The sequence below is a fragment of the Pygocentrus nattereri genome, chromosome 6 (genome assembly GCF_015220715.1).
Source record: "Pygocentrus nattereri isolate fPygNat1 chromosome 6, fPygNat1.pri, whole genome shotgun sequence".
Classification (NCBI taxonomy): Eukaryota; Metazoa; Chordata; class Actinopteri; order Characiformes; family Serrasalmidae; genus Pygocentrus; species Pygocentrus nattereri.
This window is the reverse complement of record NC_051216.1, coordinates 23,548,932-23,556,045: the sequence shown is the minus strand read 5'-3', so window position 1 is coordinate 23,556,045 and position 7,114 is coordinate 23,548,932.

Genomic DNA, 7,114 nt, shown 5'->3' with positions numbered 1-7,114 from the left:
ATGCTTGTACTTTTTAGTCACAGTGGAAAAGTTACCTTTATGGAGGTTGTGTTTTGGTTGTGTGTTATCTTTGCTGAAATATTGGATCATGTTCACAGTTGTGAGCTGAAGTTGGCCCTGTTTTATTTAGTTCTGGTTTTAGAAGTTATCTGCACTCTGGAGTGAGATCAGCATCATCCTGCCATTGTTTAAAACCATTTACCTCAACAGTAAATGTATCTTTTTCTAGTAAAACAGTCTATAATGTTATAATAAATACACGTAAATATATCAACAATAATATAACAAGATTGTCTTGTTCTCAAAAAAGCAGGTGATAGTGTGAGCTGGTTAGAAAAATTCCCCAATTTCTCCTCGATTCCCCAGTGTTAGCACACCTATTTTAATTTAATGAACTATTGATTAGCCAAACCAGGTACTGAATGATCACTAGAAAAACCATTTGGTTTCCTTGAAGAGAGGAAAATCTGGAAATGTTGCATATGCATAATACATATGTGATATTATAATTACATCATGAGTAATTACACGAATATAATACACATCATCATCATTACATATTGATAGTTGCATATGCACAATACATATATGACATTATAATTATATGTAAATAGTAACACATATATTTGAGGCTTATTATTATTAGTATCATTGCTATATATATATATATATATATATATATATATATATATATAGAGAGAGAGAGAGAGAGAGAGAGAGAGAGAGAGAGAGAGAGAGAGAGAGAGAAAGAGAGAGAGAGAGAGAGAGAGAAAGAGAGAGAGAGAGGGAGGGAGAGAGATTCTGACATTGAGAGCATTTACATGCACTTAATAACTGCAGAAAATCTGATTTTGTCAGTAATCCGATCAAGTGTTTACATGCACTTGGGTAATCAGATAAAGGGGAAACACCAGGTCTGCATGACTCAGGCAGTAATTGGGTTTCTACTTTGCAACTGGGCAGTAAACTCATAGAAGAAGACATGATGTAAATGTTAGGTGAAACAAGATGAAGAATATCTAAATCCTTTGTTTCGTCAAGTATGTAGTTTCAGTGTCGCTCCAAAAGTGTTTTGCTGCCGTCTCGCGGCAACGCTGCTTACTTATTTCTGGTACCATCTGTTTCCACACATGTGCAGACTGAGAAATTCGAAAGATATCCAAGTTTACGTGCACTGACAAATCTGATTACTGAGATAAAATCCAGCTCTCATTATTGGATTTTTAGACCTTACTCCAATCAAAGATATCAGAGTATGCTGTTTCCATGACCATTTGAATAATCAAATAACTGCAGAAATCCGATTATGATTGGATTATTGAGTGCGTGTGAACACACCCATTGTATAAAATGTGTCTGTGTGAAAGAGTGTGTGTGTGTGTGTGTTTGTGTGTGTGTGTGTGTGTGAGTGAGAGAGAGAGAGAGAGAGAGAGAGAGAGAGAACGAGAGAGAGCGAGAGAGAGAATAAGAACCAGAACAAGTAGTTCAACTCTGATGTCATGTGGGTGGGAATTCACGGGTATGATAATTAACTAAATGTTCTGATCCCCATCTGACACTACGAAACTAATTAAAAGTCACCTTTTCTTATCTCTGAGCTGGGAGCTAAAAGGGTTCTGGCCTGCAGCAAGGGAAAGGGAGATGAAGGCAGACCTCAAGAGGCAGCTGAGGGCTCCCAGAGCAAATTGCTATCACAGATGTCCAACTAGTCGTCATCCTGTGGTCCAAAAGTACAGAGCAGGTGGTCCTTGTTGAACTGACGGTGCCAAGGGAGTAAAGGATGGAGGAAGAATATGGGCGGAAGCCCCTCATCCTCGAGTGGCAGCAGACGGGATCGAGAGGGGGTAATGTGCCAGTTGAGGTCAGCTGCGGGAGCTTTCTGGAGCAATCACTGTGGAGAGCTTCAGGATGATTGGAGCTGAAGAACTAGCTCAGTGGTATCTAGTCTCAGCAAGGTGGTAATGGCTGTCTGATGAATATTGCCCACAAGGTATATGGTGGGAATACCAAGAAGATGGTAAAGAGGCAGAACAGAAGTCAGCATTTACACCTGAATGGATTAGGGGGTAGCTCCACTATGTTGATTTTGCTGTCCAACACTTCTAAGGTTAGCCCACTAAGCTGCAGGTGCACTTCAGTCCCAATTCCAATGAAGTTGGGACGTTGTGTAAAACATAAATAAAAACAGAATACGATGATTTGCAAATCCTTTACATCACCTGTCCTTTTAACAACACTTAATAAGCATTTGGGAACTGAGGACACTAATTGTTGAAGCTTTGTAGGTGGAATTCTTTCCCATTCTTACTTGATGTACAATTTCAGTTGCTCAACAGTCCGGGGTCTCCGTTGTTGTATTTTGCGCTTCATAAAGCGCCACACATTTTCACTGGGAGACAGGTCTGGACTGCAGGCAGGCCAGTCTAGAACCCGCACTGTTTTACTATGAAGCCATGCTGTTGTAACATGTGCAGTATGTGGCTTGGCATTGTCTTGCTGAAATAAGCAGGGACGTCCCTGAAAAAGACGTTGCTTGGATGGCAGCATATGTTGCTCCAAAACCTGTATGTACCTTTCAGCATTAATGGTGCCTTCATAGATGTGCAAGTTACCCATGCCATGGGCACTAACACACCCCCACAACTTTTGAACTTTGCGCTGATAACAATCCGGACAGTCCTTTTCCTCTTTGGCCTGGAGGACACAACGTCCATGATTTCCAAAAACAATTTGAGATGTGGACTCGTCAGACCACAGGACACTTTTCCACTTTGCGTCAGTCCATGGCAGAGTTTTAACTTGCACTTGTAGATGGAGAGACGAACTGTGTTCACTTACAATGTTTTTGCTGAAGTGCCCATGTGGTAATATCCGTTACAGAATGATGTCAGTTTTTAATGCAGTGCCGCCCAAGGGATCGAAGGTCACGGGCATTCAGTGTTGGTTTTCTGCCTTGCAGCTTACTTGCAGAGATTTCTCCAGATTCTCTGAATCTTTTGTTGATATTATGGACTGTAGATGATGAAATCCCTAAATTCCTTACAATTGCACGTTGAGAAACATTGTTCTTAAACTGTTGGACTATTTGCTCACGCAGTTGTTCACAAAGTGGTGAACCTCGTCCTTGTTTGTGAATGACTGAGCTTTTCAGGGATGCTCCCTTTATACCCAATCATGACACTTATCTGTTTCCAATTAACCTGTTCACCTGTGGAATGTTCCAAACAGGTGTTTTTTGAGCATTCCTCAACTTTCCCAGTCTTTTGTTGCCCCTGTCCCAAATTCTTTGGAATGTGTTGCAGGCATCAAATTCAAAATGAGTGAATATTTGCAAAAACAATAAAGTTTATCCGTTTGAACATTAAATATCTTGTCTTTGTAGTGTATTCAATTGAATATAGGTTGAAAAGGATTTGCAAATCATCGTATTCTGTTTTTATTTATGTTTTACACAACATCCCAACTTCATTGGAATTGGGGTTGTAGCTTTTAGTCTTTTAGTTAATGTAAACTTTTAAATAACCAATTTAATGAGACATTTGCATTTTTATATATCTTTTTTAGCTTAGTTTTGCTTAGTTTTATCAATTCATTCTGGCTACCACCTGTATAAATAAATGAATATGCACAGTTACTGAATAACTGCCTATGCGCTGTTAACCCTTTACATGGTCAGGGCCCACCAGCAGGCCCAAAGATTGACACACTTTTATACCTTAAGAATAGCTCAACAAATCTGTGGCCTTTAAAATGTATTGTAGGTTAAGACATCTCTGTTTTTCATCCGAATTTGTCAGGTCTTCCCGAAATCACAAATGAAAATTGAGCAGGTGAATACATAGGAGTGTGCACCAAAAGGTTGAAAAAAATCAAATCCAAAGCCAATATCTCTGATGATATTTCATTATAGTAGCACAAATATTGATTCATCTCAGTCTAATATCACAACCCCTTGGCCCAGCCCCCCAGCCATCCATCACTGACATATCTAATACATAGTAATATAAATTCCAAATGGCATACTGTAACAGAATCATTTAAAAATATTTTAGAAAGAACAGACATTGTTTAATACATTAAACATTTTTTAAAGTTAAGTAGTGGAAGTTCAGAGTCTACTGTATTCAAACTACTACTTAGAGTGAATTCATTATATAGTGCCTCAACATGCTGGGAGGAGAATCCTGGATGTATAGCAATGTTGAAGGATAATTCTTCACCTGATAATTCCATGTGATGTAGATGGTTTTAATTGTTTAGAATTTGACACTTTATGTACAAAAATATACAAATAAAGTTAACGCACTCTCTGATTGAGTACTTGTATTGAGTGGCAATCATCTCTGACTAAGCAGAATTTCCCTGAAAGACTGAAAGACTGCTTATTCACTGACGGCCAACAAAGTGTATGATGTGCTTAAAGGCTGAATCCATGTGCAGCTGAAGAGAACAGCACAGATACATAGTGATTTCACAGATTTGATAGACAGATTAGAGACAGTGGTTTAATTTCCTGCTCTCATACCGACTTCTTCTCATTATCTATGACACCGACAAAGCCAAGTACATTAGATATTAATATAAAATTCATACAGTAAGTTAGCACTAGGTACACAGTACTGAGAATATATGGAACATAATTATATAGGACCTATTACTCTGACAACGGGGGGAGTCACTAGGCCAGTTTTAGCTGTGCTTACCCCCCAGGTGAATTTACATTATTACTTTAAAACATCAACATATTTTGCATTTATTCTTCATTATTCATCTGTGCCATTGTGTTTCCTAATTCACGATATACTGTGGTAGCTGGGCACAAACTGGGGTACAAAGTGCTGCTGACTCTGCGATATTCACAGAGATTTACTAACATAACTACAGGAGAAGGCAGTCCTCTTAGCATTGAAAAAAGTGTACTGTACGTTCAGCCAATCATATTAGACTTAGTAAACTGTAAGCCAGTCATATCAGACCTGGCTCAGGGTCTCTGATGCTACTATATAAGTGAGCAACCACTGAAGATGTCACAGGATTTTAGCTAAAAGCAGACTGAAATAAGGATTAGGCCATATTCAAAATATATAATTGTAGAATCTTTAGAGGGAGACACAGAGCTTTGTTTATTCACAAGCAACACAAAAATCATGCGGCTTTTCAGCCCACATACAACACGCTCACTGGGACTTCTCCGTCTTTGCTTTGCTTTGTTTCTGCTTTTCTAGCTCAGCTCTTCTCAGCTCTGCTCTGCTCTTGCATCTTCACTTGCCTCCTTCTCTCTGGGCTCTGCCACATACTGAGAAAAGAGATGGTTATAAGTAGGCTGACAGAAACAAGGCACAGGTGCACCTTATCAGATACTTAGCCTGCTGGTTCGACAAGACTGGCTCCTGAGTGTGACGCTTGGCCACGTTCCCTCCTCCACAATAATATACGCTCTGAACCAGCAAGTAGTTTCAGAGTGATGATATCTACTTACAATATGGATTTGTGCAAATTACGATCAACATAGTGAGCTATCGAGTTTTTAGCCAGTTGCTTGTTAGCTAGCTAACTTTAAGTTACTATGAGGTAAAGAAAAGGATATAAAGTCATAAAGCAAGAACATTAGATAACTAAAGAGACAACTATTTTAAGATTTTTAAGAAAGTTTCTTTGTTTTCATATTTCTATTAAATATTTTGAAATAATCACACCAGTATTTTATTATATAATATTAGTCGTGTGACAGTTTTATATCCCTGAATTCTTCAACCTGTAGATCATAATTAAAAGATGGCAGCTCTGTAGAAGGCCAGTCAGGTAAGAAGGTGAAAGCTGCTGCTGCTTAAAAAAAAAAGAATTTTGTTGATCTTTTGTTGAGTTTTTGTAAATCTTGAGTTTAATAAAGATAATGTTGCATATCTTTAGCTGAATAAAGACTTACTGAAGCAGAATGAAGGTCTGGTAAGGGTCAGTGACAAGAAGAAAGTGAGTGAGCGTTGTTTAAGCTTTCAGTTTTTAGAATTTATCAAAATGTTATTTTCTTTTAATATTTTATATTTTATATATTTTTTGGACTAAAAAAATCAAGAAAGATACATCTTTCTCTTTCAAATGTCTTTATGACTATGTCACCTGGACTATTAAACATGTACAATTACAGAACAACTCTTACTTGGTTGCACAAACTGAGACTGATTTGCGTGAACAGATATAGTTTTTTATTTAGTAAAAATCTGTGCTTAATACACAATGAGGAAACAGATCTTCTGTGTGCCACCTTGACCAAACAGCTATTTTTTTGATATGTTGTCTGCCTTTTGCTACTCTAAAAAGGGCCATTAAAAATATCCTCTTGAGGAAGCATGACCATAGACCCCCTTAGTAAAGGCTCAGGTCGAAGAATAGAGTGGACACGGTGTGCTGTCAGTGCCATATATATATATATATATACATATATGTGTGTTATATATATAACACACACACACACGCACACACACTTATAAAACTGACCAAGAGAGGTGGCACTGAGGTAGTGATGATGAAACGGAAGCAATCTGGCTGGAGTCGATGCTTGGCTAAAGGCTAACCCCAAGAGAATGGCATTCATTTTATATTACACTATTTTATTATTACTGCGTCAGACTGCATATGACTACGCTGTGGGAGCTGATTAACTGAGAACTTGAAGTGTGACTGAAACATCCCTGACTCTGCCATTCTGCTAAATGGGGTAAAATGTCTATTTGTTGGGTTATCTCTGTTTTTTGTTTGTTTTTTTACTGGTATGAGGTTTTTGACAAAACTCCTACCTAAAGAATTTCCACTGGTATTTTGGGTAAACTCATATATTGTGCTATGTCCCACTACTAACAAACTCCCTATCTCCCTCTATTCTGTACAAAATATTATAAAGAGAATTTCTAGAACACACTGCTAAAAAAACATTGTGCGGTATGATGTATAAGAACACAGTATGAGAAAAGACCAGGGGACTGAAAGGATTATTCCACAGAAAAATAATACATCAAACAGTTTGATAAAAGAATAGAGAGAGAGGGAGAGAGAGAGAGAGAGAGAGAGAGAGAGGGAGAGAGAGAGAGGGAGAGAGAGAGAGAGAGAGAGAGAGAGG